This window comes from Callithrix jacchus, chromosome 11 (genome assembly GCF_049354715.1).
Source record: "Callithrix jacchus isolate 240 chromosome 11, calJac240_pri, whole genome shotgun sequence".
Classification (NCBI taxonomy): Eukaryota; Metazoa; Chordata; class Mammalia; order Primates; family Cebidae; genus Callithrix; species Callithrix jacchus.
Window position 1 is genome coordinate 115,999,439 of NC_133512.1, and position 15,814 is coordinate 116,015,252.

General features: G+C 42.7%; 1 protein-coding gene and 1 pseudogene across 14 annotated transcripts in view; both read right to left on the reverse strand.

Moving 5' to 3' along the window:
- Window positions 1-15,814, reverse strand: part of MKLN1 (muskelin 1) — a 414,912-nt gene that overhangs the window by 274,484 nt on the left and 124,614 nt on the right. The gene's annotated exons all lie outside the window — the stretch shown is intronic.
- Window positions 2,775-3,335, reverse strand: LOC144578447 (large ribosomal subunit protein eL27 pseudogene; annotated as a pseudogene).

Genomic DNA, 15,814 nt, shown 5'->3' on the forward strand with positions numbered 1-15,814 from the left:
ACAGTCTTGTTTCTCAAAGTGTGGTCTGTGAGCTGGTGGCACGGACATCAAGGAGGTTATAGAAATGCAGGAACTTGGGCCCCCTCCTAGGCCTCCAGAACGAGATCTGCGTCTCAGGGGCCTCAGAGGTGCAGCCCTAGGGCCGCTGGCTTGAGCTCTGATCATCACAGGAGCACAGCAATCACGTGTCTGCTGATCGAACAAAAGGGTGGACAGGATGGTCTCTGGGGTCCCTTTCAAAAGAAATCATGGGACTTAACGAAAACTGTCTGGACCCTGCTGAGTAAAGTATGGTCATACATTGTTTAATGACAGGATACATTCTGAGAAATGCATTGTTCGGAGACTTCATCGTTGTGTGAACATCATAGAGTACACTTATCCTTAGAAGGGTTAAGCCCACAGCTTCCCTAGGCTAGGCTATCTGACATAGCCTATTGCTCCTAGGCTACAAACCTGTACGTATGTTCCTATACTGAATATTGTAGGCAGCTGTAACACAATAGCAATTGTGTATCAAAACATATCTAAATATAGAAAAGGTACAGTAAAAAGACAGTATAGGGCTCAGCACAGTGGCGCACACCTGTAATCCCAGCACTTTGGGAGGCCAAGGTGGCGATGGGGGTGGTGCGGAATCGCCTGAGGTCAGGAGTTTGAGACCAGCCTGGCCAATGTGGTGACACCCTGTCTTTACTAAAAATACAAAAATTAGCTGGGCATGGTCGCGGGCGCCTGTAATCCCAGCAACTTGGGAGGCTGAGGTAGGAGAACTGCTTGAACCCAGGTTCAAGCAACTGAGATGGAGGCTGTAGAGATCGGGCCACTGTACTCCAGCCTGGGGAACAGAGTGAGAATCTTCCTCAAAAAAAAAGAAAAAAAAAAAGACAGTATAATAATCTTATGGGATCACCATTGTACATGCAGTCCGATGCTGACCGAAATGTCATTACGTAGCACTTGACTGGGTCACCATTTTACAAAGGCCTTTAAGTAACATTAACGAATTAACAGAAGTGCTTTGGTTCTGATATTTTTGACTGTGAATTTAGAGTTTCCTATTAGTATCATGTCACTGGGCTTTTTTATATGCCCAAGAGGCACCAACAAAGCATAAAGCCTTTTCTTATTCATCCCTTCTAGTCCACCTCTCACAAAACAGAAAGCATTGGAATGTAAAATCAGATGAGTAGAAATGAGAACAGAGCTGCAAAGGCCCCCTGATGTAAGGATGAGTGCCCCCTGATGTAAGGATGTCACTCTTTTCCTTGCCTTTCCACAGACAGTGGAGCCCAGAAACACTCACCTTGTACATTCGGGCATGTGTACAGAGGAGGGGTGGGTGAAGAAGGAAAGAAAAGACTAGGAAGAGAAAAGAAAGGGATAAGAATCAAGGACCCCTGTGCTGCTATCCTATGAGCCAACACAGGCAAAGATGCCAAATCTGGTCCCCCAAGTCCTTTTGAGGCAACTGCATGCTTCATCATCATCATCCTCATCGTCACTGTAACTCTACTTGCTGTCTGCCAACATCTTTACTGAGCAGACCATCTTAGTACCAACCCACCTTTCAGCTTCAAGGCTGTCCCTAGACCTTAGACTGCCAGGAGACCAGTTATAAGCACTGAGACAAAAGGGATCCAGAGGATGGAGAGGCATTCTGAGTTCCACTAATGAGTGAGGTGAGTCACGGGCTGACTCAGACGAACAAGAGGCCTGCGAGAGGGGAGGTGATGGGGGGCCGACTTCAGAGGAGCCCTGCTGAAATGTTCAAATGGGAGCTAGGAGGCCAGGGACATGGTGTTATTTAGAGAACTGCCTGCAGCTCTGTCGTTGGAGGAAGGAGCGGGTCATGAAAACAGAGGGAGAAAATTGCATTTGAAGCCAGAAGCTGAGTTGTGAATCTCTAGCCTTCTCTGCTTTGAGAAATGTGTAGCATTCCCGAGGGACACTGACCTGCTCTTTGGCAAATCCCCGAATACTAACTCCATAGGCATTAATGGTCATCAGGTCCCTGGGGAGTAGCAGGAAATCAGGTACCACGCTATTTTTTAATCTCAATTAGAAAAATGAGCCTCTTTTGACTTTCTTTAGTATTTCACATTTGGAGAATCTTGTGATCTAATCATCTTTTTCATTTGTCTTTTTTTTTGACACAGAATTTTGCTCTGTCACCCAGGCTGGAGTGCAGTGGCACAGTCTCAGCTCACTTCAACCTCTGCCTCCTGGGTTCAAGTTTTTCTCCTGCCTCAGCCTCCCAAGTAGCTGGGACTATAGATGTGTACCACCATGCCTGGCTAATTTTTTATATTTTTAATAGAAACAGACTTTTGCCCTATTGGCCAGGCTGGTCTTGACTCCTTACCTCAGGTGATCCACCCACCTCGGCCTCCCAAAGTGCTGGGATTACAGGCGTGAACCACCTCACCTGGCCTAACGCACTTTTTAAAAAATTTAAATCTGTGACTAAGGCATTTTCTCTCCTGTTAATGGCTACTTGAGGTTTTGAGTTTGCAGAGTCCATGGTCACACATTATTACAAAAGTCAGTAATGGCATTGTTCTGTATATGGACTGTGGAAGTGACATGACTGTCCCACAACATGCTATATCTAGGTCCCCTGAAGGGCAGGTATTTGTGAGATGACTAGACATAGGTATAGAGTATTTGAGTGACACGATTTTTCTTCATGTGCTAAACAGCCAACACAGAAATCTAATCCCCGGCTTCTGCCAGTCCAGACAATGTAAACCAACTGAGCCATCCAAAAATAATTTTGATTATGTATTTATATGTAACTTGATGACTATCAAATGTACTTCAGTAGAATGGTACCGTGGCTGTGGAAAAGTTTGGCCATCCGTGAACTTTCCTTTTGTTTATTTTAATTTTTAATGACCGAAACAAAGCATCTAAAACCGCAGCTTCTGGAAGAACCACTTGCTCTTGCCTGCTTTGTATCTTCTTCAAACTTGACCTTGGCCTCTCGTCGGGCCTTGTGTTTCAGAGCGGAATCTCTGAGGACATCCTTATTGATGACAGTGTTGTCCAAGGGGATATCCACAGAGTACCCTGTGGGCATCAGGTGATTAGTTACAAACTTTCACAAAAGACTTGATCTTTGACCTCTTGGCCATCTTCTTCTTGCCCATGGCAGCTGTCACTTTGCAGGGATAGCGGTCAGTTCCAGCCACCGCAGCATGGCTGCAGGGGCAATCTGAAGTGCCATCATCAGTGTTCTTCATGATGACAGCTTTGCGTCCAGAGTAGCAATCAGCCAGGACAAGCACCACCTTCCCAGGTTTCATGAACTTGCCCATTTCAGCAGCAACCACTCCAGCCTACAGCAAAAAGAAACTTTCCTTTTTTTTTTGAGATGAAGTCTTGCTGTGTCGTCCAGGCTGGAGTGCAGTGGTGCAATCTTGGCTCACTATGACCTCTGCCTCCCAGGTTCAAGCAATTCTGCTGCCTTAGCCTCCTAGGTAGCTGGGATTACAGGGTGTGTGCCACCACACCCGGCTAATTTTTGCATTTTTAGTAGAGACAGTGTTTTATCCTGACCTTGTGATCCGCCCCACCTTGGTCTCGCAAAATGCTGGGATTATAGGTGTGAGCCACCGTGCCCCGCCTCCTGTTTTTTTTTTTTTTTTTTTGAGACAGGGTCTCACTCTGTCACCTAGCCTGGAGGGCAGTGGGCAGTGGTGCAATCAGAGCTCACTCTAGCCTCAAACTCCCAGGCTCAAGGGATCCTCACACCTCGGCTTCCTGAGCAGCTGGGACTATAGGCATGCACCACCATATCCAGCTAATTTTTTAACATTTTTTGTAGAGATGGAGTCTTGCTATGTGCCAAGTTGGTCTCAAACTCCTGGCCTCAACGGATCCTCCTGCTTTAGCCTCCCAAAGTGCTGGGATTACAGGCATGAGCCACCACACCTAGCCAGCTGTGAACTTTCACAGAGATGGAAAATAGTTTCCTCCAAAAGCAAAAGTGTTTCTACTTCGCCTTCCCTCAGCAGATGACAACAGCAGTTGGCTGTGGTCATCTTAGCCTTGGCCAGCTAGTTTTCCATTACCGGCAGATTTGCTGTATTTAATCTTAGGTATTTTGCAACATGATTAACCCCAGCGTCTGATAATTCCAAAAACAATTCAGAATGCTCAATGTGCTGTTGAGAATAGGTTTAGGGTTATGACGAAAATAAAACACATTAACAGATTGAACGTAGTAAGAAAAATCATGTGTTGCAAGTGGGAAAGAGGTGGCTCCTTAGTCAATACGGTGATTCTGAAAGATGAACAGGTTCAAAACATGAAAAATGCTGGCAGAGTCTATGCAATGAACGGCAATTAGCAGAAAATGAGGAAAAGTAATCAAAGAACTGGAAACAATATTGAGTATGTGATTAGAGAACTGGCATCAGCTTTGACTGCCTATGATCCAAATATTAATTCAGGTGAAAGCTAAAATTGTGTTCAAGCACTTAAAAGCTAGGCGTGGTGACAGTGCTAAAGAGTTTCGTTTTTGTTTTTGTTTTGCTTTGTTTTGTTTAGACAAGATCTCACTCAGACTGGAGTGCAGTGGTGCCATCAGCTTCCTTAGTAGCTGGGACCACAGGTGCACGCCACCACCCCTGGCCACTTTTTATTTTTATTTTTTTTGAGACAGTTTCGTTCTTGTTGTCCAGGCTGGAGTGCAGTGGCCCAATCTCGGCTCACTGCAACCTCCGCCCTCCAGGTTCAAGCAATTCTCCTGCCTCAGCCTCCTGAGTAGCTGGGACTACAGGCGCATACCACCCTGCTCGACTAATTTTTATATTTTTAGTAGAGATGGGGTTTCACCATGTTGGCCAGGATGGTCTTGATCTCCTGACCTTGTGATCCACCTGCCTCAGCCTCCCAAAGTGCTAAGATTATAGGCACGAGCCACTGTGCCCAGCCTTAAAAATTTTGTAGCAACAAGGTTTCACTATGTTGCCCAGGATGGTGCTGAACTCCTGGGCTCAAGTGATCCTCTTACCTTGGCCTCCCAAAGTGCTGGATTTATAGGCATGAGCCACTTCCCCACTGGCCTACTAAGGTGTTCTTTTTTTTTTTAGACAGAGTCTCATTCTGTCATCCAGGCTGGAGTGCAGTGGAGTGAACTCAGCTCACTGCAATCTCTGCCTCCCAGGTTCAGGCAATTCTCATGCCTCAGCCTCCCAAATAGCTGGGATTATAGGTGCGTGCCACCACATCTGACTAATTTTTGTATTTTTAGTAGAGACAGGGTTTTATCATGTTGGCCAGGCTGGTCTCAAACCCCTGGCCCCAAATGATCTACCTTCCTCTGCCTCCCAAAGAGCTGGGATTATAGGTTGGTAAGGAGTTCTTCATGGGCAGAGCTCACCAAGGCTGCTGGAGCTGATTTTCAGTATGTATGAATGGGTCTATTATGACTAAAGTGACCCAGGGAATTAAAATCAGCAAGAAGGGGGCTCTGCCTAGTTTTAAATCTTGGAAGGACCAAGGTATCTTTCTAAACTTAAATCACTCTTAGCCAGTTTGTCTTAACAAGAGTCTTTTAGGATTCACGGGTTAGTGAGGTGTATACACTTTTCTGTGTCTATTTTTGAATGATCCCTTTTTCTTCATAATGGGTAGCAAGATTTCCCTTTAGCTTTTAGCTCGTTCTTTCATGACAGCTTGGTATCCCATTTGCTTACTATGTCATTTAATCCACCTTTTGCTGGACTCATAAAAATGTTGATATTAATATTATTTGCCATAAAGGGTTATGTTTGTCAGACTATTTTATTAGGACAAATTAGTAGAGTGAAATTACAGGTTATACATATGAATTAGTTTAATGTTTTAATACGTTTTCAAATTTACCTCTGGAAAGGTTTTGCCAACTAATACCTCCATCAGAAAAATAATCAGTGTTCCTATTTCCATGTACTTTTGTCTATATTAGATATTAGTTTTCATTTATTTCTCTCCATTTTGAGAAAATTTTTTTAATGTTTATGTGATAGGTATTGAGATCTCTTTATATGATTTTTAGTTTATATTCTTTGCCAATATTTATATTTGAATATTTGCCTTTTAATTATTAATTTGTTAGACATGATTACCAGTAAACCTAGAGCAGCGTCATAGTCTGCTTCTTACACATTAAGGAGAGCCCCCCTCCCCCTAATTTTTAGGTAGCCTTTTGACTTTATAGTATTCTGAAGTGGCGGGTCTCGGGGCAGGGGACAGAACTTTAGTTGTAGTAGTCATCGTTAGTTTTGTTTGTTTGTTTGAGACAGGATCTGGCTGGGCCACCCAGGCTGGAGTACAGTGGGATGATCATTGCTCACTGCAGCCTCGACTTCCTGGGCTCAAGTGACCTTTCTTCCTCAGCCTCCCAAGTAGCTGGGACTACAAACATACACCATTATGTCCTGTTAATTTTCTAATTTTTTATAGAGACGGGTCTTGCCATGTTGCCCAGGCTGGTCTTGAACTCTCGGCCTTGAGTGATCATCCTGCCTTGGCCTCCCAAAGTGCTGAGACTACAGGCATGAGCCACCGAGTCTGACCTTTCCTTGCTTTTTAAAAGTTAACATATTAGTAATAGGACACCTTTAACAGGAAGGTTTTTTTTTGTTGTTGTTGTTGTTTTAAGAAATGGGGTCTCTAGACTGGGTGCAGTGGCTCACACCTATAATCCCAGCACTTTGGGATACCGAGGTGGGTGGATCACCTGAGGTCAGGAGTTTAAGATCAGCCTGACCAACATGGAGAAACCCCATCTCTACTAAAAATACAAAATTAGCCAGGCATGGTGTCGCATGCCTGTAATCCCAGCTACTTGGGAGGCTGAGGCAGGAGAACTGCTTGAACCCTGGAGGCAGAGGTCGTGGTAAGCTTGGATCATGCCATCACACTCCAGCCTGGGCAATAAGAGCAAACCTCTGTCTCAAAAAAAAAAAAAAAAAAGAGAGATGGGGTCTCATTAGGTTGACCAGGCTGGTCTCCAACTCCTGGCTTTAAGCGATCCTCCCATCTCAGCCTCCCAAAGTGCTGGAATTACAGGCATGAGCCACCATGTCCACCCCAGGAAGACATTTAATGTAAACATGGGATGGGATGACTCTGGCATTGAACAAGACAACTTCAAAATTCCTTTCTCACCATAAAAAAATGAGGGCTAGGTGCAGTAGCTCACGCCTGTAATCCTAGCAATTTAGGAGACCGAGGTGGGAGGTGGCTTGAGGTCAGGAGTTTGAGATCAGTCTGGGCAACACAGCAAGACCTTGTCTCTCCAAAAAAAAAAAAAATTAAAAATCAGCTGGGCATGGCATGTACCTGTAGCCCTAGCTACTTGAGAGTCTGAGGGGGAAGGATCACTTGAACCCAGGAGTTTGAGGCTGCAGTGAGATATGAGCTATGAACACATCACTACACCCCAGCCTGGGTGACAGAGTGAGGTCTTGTCTCAAAAAAAAGAAAAAGAAAAAGATAAGCATATGAGGTAACACATAATATGTAAATTAGCTTGATTTAGCCATTCTACAATGTATGCATCTATTAAAACATATTGTGCACCATAAATATGTATGATTTTTATTAGTCATTACAAATATAAATAAATGAAATAAAAAGCATTTTTAAAAAATAAATGGAGCACCCTGCCACCCTCCCCAGCACCCCTTAAAAATTCCTGTCTTGGTTCTGCCACCATAATCATAGAATCTCAGAGTTGGAGAGTGCGAAAAAGATTTGCTAGTCCTGCATCAAAATCCGGTTCGTTTTTTGCTAAGAAAACAGCTCAACTAAATTTTAAGCCTCCCTTGCAGCTAGGTGTGGCCATATGACTAAATTCTATTGGATAGAATGTGAGCAGAGTTTATGTGCACCACTTCTCTGTTTTAAGGTCCAGCCCATAAAAACCTCCCTACACAATCCTCCATGTTCTCTCTCTGTTGCAGGGTGTCAATGCCTATCAATGCCACATGTTAATGATGGGAAGGTGGAAGAATCACAAGCTAGAAGGGCCTAGTTCCTTGAATTACCACTTGGAAGAGAATCACCACTATCAGCCACTATTACCACACCTATGGTGAAAGTCAGATGAGTGTGAAATAAACTTCCTTTCATGCTTGAGCCATGAGACATTTTTATGTTTGATTATTACAGCAGCTAGTGTTCCCTTAATTAACACAGACAGCAACCTCAAAGTCCCTATAGTCCAAACTGCTTTCTGTCCAATGCCTGCTTCTCTTCCTTGGCATTCTACATTACTGGTCATCCTGTCTCTGCAAATAAGTGATCTCATGACCTCCAATGGACTTATCTCTTTGCAGGAAGTGACCATGTTAGTCATCATTGTGTCTTTAGTGCCTACCAAGACTGGCATATGGCAACAATAAATGTTTTCGGGTGAATGAATGAAGACAAGAACACCTCCTGAGATAAAAAATTAATTCACTACCATATCAGTCAGTTTAATATACTTTAATCAACTTGAATTATTAGAAAATTACTTATATGGAGCTAAAATCTATCATCCTTTATCTAGTACCCATTTAGGACTACCCTTTGCGGACACACAAAATGAGTCTGAGCCTTCTTCAAGATAGCCCCCGCTTTTTTTTTGAGACAGGGTCTCGCTCTGTCATCCTGGCTAGAGTGCAGTGGCATGATCTCAGCTCACTACAACCTCTGCCTCCTGGGTTCAAGTGATTCTCGTGCATCAGCCTCCCAAGTAGCTGGAATTACAGGCACCTGCCACCATACCCAGGTAATTTTTGTACTATTAGTAGAGACAGGGTTTTGCCACATTGACTAGGTTGGTCTTGAACTCGTGACCTCAAGTGATCCGCCCACCTCAGCCTCCCGAAGTGCTGAAATTACAGGCATGAGCCACCACACCCAGCTTTAGTTATTTTTGATGATACTCCCTCCCATCCCTTCCATAACAAATCCCCTGTTCTCCAGGCTAAATAGTCAGCATTTGTCAATTTTTTTTCTTAGCGTGTAGTTACCAGAACTCTTATCTCCATCTTTACCCGCCTCTGGGCACACCCAGGTATCATTGCTTTCTACTCAATGGGTACTCAGGACAGAAGAGCATCTCATACATGCGGCACACACCGACCAGCCCTTGACGGACCAATTGCCCCACTTAGTCAGGACTCCATACTTCAATTTATACAGCCTCATATTTTCATTGTCTCTGAGGCGGTCTTATTAACTGTTGACTAATTTCAAGCTTATGATCAAACTTCCTATCTCTTCTATTTCCTTTCCTCTGGCTCTAAAACATGTAGTAATGCCTACCATGTGACCTTAGACAAGTCATTCCACTTCTTTGAGAATCATTTCTCATGTGACAAGTGAGATAGTTGGACCAGGTGATTTTCCGTATTTTTTTCCGCCTTTTAACATTCTTTAGGTCTAAAGCAGTACGTTCTGGGAGACTTCACGTTGTACTTTGATGTCAAATCTCTTACTATAGCAGTATGGGAATGTAAATTGGCCTGGAAATGTTAACTCTTCAAACAACATGAAACTGTACAGGTAATTTTTCTCAGCTGAACTACACTTGTATCCACAGATATCTGGATACTGTGTGATAAATTGCATATATACATATATATATATATACACACACACACACACACATATATACACTAAGACCAATGGATTATACTGAACTGTAGTCATTAAGAAAAGATAAAATCAGGCAGGCATAGGCAAAAAATAAGCAAACAAACAAAAACCAGTAAGAGCTTGGGGGGAACCAAATTGCGGTTTTCTCTAAAGGTACTCTTCATCATTTTTTTTTTCTTTTTTAGAGACAGAGTCTCACTCTGTGGTGAGTGAGGCTAGAGTGCAGTGGTGTACAATCATAGCTCACTGCAGCCTTGAACTGCTGGGTTCAAGCTGTCCTCCCACTTAGGCCTCCTGAGTAGCTAGGACTGCAGGCACATACCACCATGCCCAGCTAATTTTTAAATATGTTTTGTAGAGACAGGGACTTGCTATGTTGTCCAAGCTAGTCTTAAATTTCTGGACTCAAGTGATCCTTCCACCTATGCCTCCCAAAGTGCTGAGATTACAAGTGTGAGCCAGTGCACTGCCACACCCAGCCCTCTCCATCACTATTTATTTATTTAGAGACAGAGTCTCACTTTGTCACCCAGGCTAGAGTGCAGTGGCACAGTCTCTGCTTACTGCAACCTCTGCTTCCTGGGTTCAAGCAATCCTCCTGCCTCAGCCTCCCTATTAGCTAGGATGTCAGGTATGCGTCATCATGCCTGGCTACTTTTTGTATTTTTAGGAGAGACGGGGTTTCACCATATTGGCCAGGCTGGTCTCAAACTCCTGTCCTCAAGTGATCCACCCACCTCGGCCTTCCACAGTACTGGCATGAGCCACCGTGTCCAGCCTCCACACTTTCTTAATGGGGATAGTGACCCTGAGAAACAGAACATACATTTCATTCTGCAGAAAGCTTTCTTTTATGTGCTGTCAATTTCCCTATCTCATTTCACATGCTGTACGACCATTCCAAAAAAGTACCCTCAGCTATTGGGCAAATAAATGCTATTTGCTAGAGAAATCAAATCATATCTCCATATCTCTTGCCTTTGGTCAATTTCTTATCAAGCAGACATCTTACATGCTTTTAGCTGATTAATTTCTCCTGATATTTCTGTCTGACAGCCTTCAATTCATGCTCAAGGGGCTGGATCCACCTCTCACCCTAGACTAAGATTCTACAAATTATTATTTGACCTCCTTTGAAAAACTCATTGCCAGCTTTATAACTCGATCTGGGCACACTCCCCATCGGGGCCTGCATTTCCTGTGGATGATGCATTGGTTTCCTAGGTGACAGTGGGAAGGAATAGACCTGTTAGCTTGTGGCTTCTGACTCACTCACTGCAATGGACGTCATAGAATTGTAGCTGAACAAATGGATGCTGATAATAAGTGTGTGCCTAAGGTAGCAGCGGGGCACCAATGCTTAATACAGTCCCATTGTATCAGCTCTCCCTCCCACTACCAGAACTGAAAAAAGATACAACAGATTTCCCCAGTCATATATAAGTTCACAGTGGAGTCCTATTTACAGCCCCAAGATTTTGCTCCTTTCCCTGGAGAATTTTCTTTTCCTTTCCGGAATGTAGACGTACCAGCGTTCTGTAACAAATCGTCATATGGAGACTGAAGAGAGTGTGATGGAAACAAGCCAAAAACTCACCAGAATTCTGTTCGTGAAGCTGACAGCTGCTTTTGAACTTTCACATTTGTTTCTTGAGAGGCAATTCACAGTGGACTAACCAATCATCAGAGCCCAGAAGGAAACATACATTCTGTTGAGCAATTAATCTTCAGAAAAGTTGAATTTCATGAAGCCTGAAGACTCTCTGTCTCTCTGTCTCTCTGTCTCTCTCTCTCTCTCTCTCTCACACACACACACACACACACACACACACACACAGAGAGAGAGAGAGAGAGAGAGAGAGAGAGAGAGAGAGAGAGAGAGAGAGAGAAAGAAAGATAGTGAGATAGAGGGAGAGACAGAGAGAGAGAGAGTGAAAGAGAGAGAGAGCGAGAATGACTTCCTAGCTACCTCTTTTTGTATCAACTGATCCCAGACATGTACAAGTCAAAGAAGACTGCTTGGAGTAAAAAAAAAATATGAAGAGCCCTGTGTCCTTTATGTCTGGATCAGGGAAGACTGAATGGATTCTTTAGATTCTTGAATTCCTTAAATGATGAGCAAACCTAAAGGTTCCCTACTGGAGATAATGCATCTTGTTTTCCACCGGCCTTGAGGGACGCTTTAAATAGCATCAGCAAGCAACCGAATGAATTAGACAGCAAATGTAGGTTAGCTTTATTTAGACAGATAAAGACAAGCAGAGAAAGTTGTCTGGTTCAAGGGCAGTGCAGCCTGACATGACAGCATTTCTCAGAGGAGGGGAAATTGCTTTGGGAGAGAGAGGTATTTTGGGCAAAGAACAAAGTTCCTTGAATCTCCAGGGGAAATGATGCTAAATTCTTCAGCACAGAAGAGCAGAAATTGAGAATGGCTTGCCATTCACTGAAGGAAATAGCTGGAGATTTAAAATGTAAAGCAAAACTTGGCCCAAGTCTACACATCATCTTTTCTCTTTCCTGCTTCTTGGGAACACCACCAGAAAAGACAAGCTTCCCGGAACGCAAGCTGGGCAAGCCAGTTTATGCAAGTCCTCTGGAGTGGTACTTGAGACCCCTGGCAAATTCCGAGCCAGGAAATAAGTGCAGATGAAGAATCCACGGAGATTGGAAGCCCAGGAACCAGGGAAACTGGCAAATTTGGGGACATTCACACGTTAAACAGAAATGTAAAAGAAAGTTGCAACTCATGAGTTTGGTTAATTTCTCGCTCTGTCGCCACACTGGAGTGCAGTGGCATGATCTCAGGTCAATGCAACCTCTGCCTCCTGGGTTCAAGGGATATGCCTCAGCCTCCAAGTAGCTGGGTTTATAGGCATGCATCACCACATCCAGCTAATTTTTATATTTTTAGTATAGACAGGGTTTCGCCATGTTAGCAAGTCTGGTCTCAATCTCCTGACCTCATGACACGCCTGCCTCAGCCTTCCAAAGTGCTGGGATTACAGGTGTGAGCCACCATGCCCAGTCAATTTTCTTCTTCCTCTATCCACCCTCTTAGATTATTTTTTGAAAATAAAATAAAAATGCTTTCTTCTTTATTAAAAAATGCTGCTTCCCATACATTTTCTGAAAATAAATGCCTATGGAAGGTCTAGAAAAAACATAAGTCTGGTTGGTATTTGTCTTTACTGTGATGTTTATCACTTATTCTCTTTTTGTTGTTCTTTTTTTCTCAGTTGGCAAAAGCTAAATGATATTTGATGTCTTAAAGTCCAGTAGGTTGTAGCCCCGTTGGTAATGAGTTTTAAAGATTTCAAAAAGTCTTAATTAGTACAGTTATATTATTCAAATAAATTTGAATTTTAAATATTTAATCATTTTATGAGTAAACCATTTTATACCTAATGTATTTTTATGTTCCTAAAGTAACAATGAATTTAAATTTGTAAAAAAATATTTTTTAAATATCTAAAAACTTTGTTTTGCATAGATTTTCATTTCTTCCCAAAAACGAATTTTTTAGATGTTTTCTTTTTTTTTTTTGAGACGGAGTTTTGATCTTGTTATACAGGCTGGAGTGCAATGGCGCGATCTCGGCTCACCACAACCTCCGCCTCCTGGGTTCAGGCAACGCTCCTGCCTCAGTCTCCTGAGTAGCTGGGATTACAGGCACGCGCCACCAGGCCCAGCTAATTTTTTTTGTATTTTCAGTAGAGACGGAGTTTCACCATGTTGACCAGGATGGTCTCGATCTCTTGAACTCGTGATCCACCCGCCTCGGCCTCCCAAAGTGCTGGGATTACAGGCGTGAGCCACCGCGCCCAGCCAGATGTTTTCTTTTTTTAAGGGTCTCACAACCCTTAAAAATCTCTGAAAAATACACACCTTATGTATCACCAAGACAGTATCACAGGGAAAATATGTGATAACCTTGTCATAATGCAAAATGTAAACTTTATTTCTATTTATTTATTTATTTATTTACCGAGACAGGGTCGCCCTCTGTCACCCAGGCTGGAGTGCAGTGGCATTGTAGCTCACTACAATCTCAACCTCCTGAGCTCAAACTATCTCCCACCTCAGCCTCCCTAGTAGCTAGGACCACAGGCACATGCTACCTCACCCAGCTAATTTTTTTGAGGTTGGTTTTTTTTGTTTGTTTGTTTTTGGCTGACTCAGAGTCTCCCTATGTTGCCCAGGCTAGTCTCAAACAATCCTCCCTCTTCGGCCTCCAAAAGTGCTGAGATTACAGGCAAGAGCCACCATGCCTGGCCTGAACTGCATTTTGAATTAAACACTTACATCACTTTCTTTGTACTTATTCTTCATGCATTCATGTCACTCATTCTCATTCTCTCCTTCCACAATTATTTGCTGATTCCCTGCTGTGTGCACGTAAAGTATCATCATACTCAGTCATTCCCTTTCTTCGTCATCAGTGCCTTTCTCTTCCTCATTAATTCCTTTCACTCTGTGCACCCCAAGCGCACTCTCTAGTTACCTTTGCTGTTAAACTCATGTATGTACTAAAAATGCATTCAGCTGAGAAGTACAGTTTTTCATTTTAACAAAAGCACACAAACTTCCCTGGTTCACTGCCAAAACCTCAATATTCTTTTAACTATTTGTGAGATTGGCAAATCAGTTAATCACTGGAAATCATTACAATTCTAGGAAGGTGATGGAAAGCCAGTCGATGTAACTATAATTATTAAGTAATAGATTCAAAGACTTATCTGAGACCTGGATGCCAAGCTTATTCCAATCTTATATTAACTTTTTATAAACTCCCCTCACCTAAACCAATCCTATAAATTTTTCATGTTTGTAGTTAAAAGAATCTAATCAGATGAAAAACTACTCTTTTATTTCTTTGTGGTAAAGGAACTAACATTTCTACATGAACTGAAATGAAAAAACGTAATAACATTCCTGGGATCTATATATTTTTGTTCTGACATCTTTAATCACTTTGCTATTAAAGTGTTGTTATTATAATTTCTCAATTTGTGCTAATAATAAGACCTTTTATATGTTCTTCAATAAGTCAATTTCAGTACGTGTTTTTAATATTTTTTAAATGCTGGAGAAAAACTTTTATACGGAGGTAGAAAGCAAAGTTAAAATCAATCACTGCTCCAAATACATAAGATATCATGTATGTAACATTAAAAAAAAATTCTACAAATAAACTTTTTTGTTTTTCTTTTTCATGTCCTTCATGTTTGCTGCACTAAATATTCTAATTTCGGTAATTTTTAACACTCTAAAGAAGAAAATACTGTAATAGCATTTGACTAGGTAAAATAAGAATCACATGTTATTTTTATTTTGTGACATTTGTGGTTCTTCAGCATGACGTTGGCATTCTTCCTCTTCTGATGCAACTTCCTTCTCTGTTTCATTTTGTTTTGGTTGAAGTTGTTTCAACCTCCCCCTTCTCTGAGCAGTCTTTCAGCTTGTTTGAGGTTTTGAGCTGTCACTTTGTTTTCTGAATATCCACTTTTGTTTTTGGTGGCAACACCTACATATAAACATCTATCCACCCATCCAAATGGACACACACCCACACACACTCAGACTCATAGACACACAGACACAGATCTGCACGCATGAGCATGCACACATGCACAGCCCCGATGCGTCCATCCTCCCGTGGAGAGCTGAAACCACTCCAGCTGTTTTCTGGCCCTGACCACAAGAGCAACAGTAGAGTTCTCATGTTAGTTCTCTGATTGGAACCAGCACTAATAAACGCTGCTGCTTCCAAGGAAGCCCTTATGTCACCTGGACCAAGGGGAAGACAGCTGTACAGGTTCAAGATGACGGAGCCAAATGCTTCAGGCTGCCTGTGGTGATACACGGGGAAAGAAACGAGAATTGGGGTTCTACCCGCAGTGCTTTGTCCCAACTATCTTTTGACAGCCATGTACTAATAGATCGAGACTCAGTTCAAGTATCAAGTCTCTGAAGCTCTTCCTGACATGCTAACTGTCCTCTGTAATGCTACAATCCTTGTTTAGTTGAATGTTTATCTTCCCTCTTGCCCTATCAGATTAAAAACTTTTTTTTTTTTGAGACAGAGTCTCACACTGTTGCACAGGCTGGAGTGCAGTGGCATGACCTCGGCTCATTGCAACCTCCGCCTCCCAGGTTCAAGCGATTCTCATGC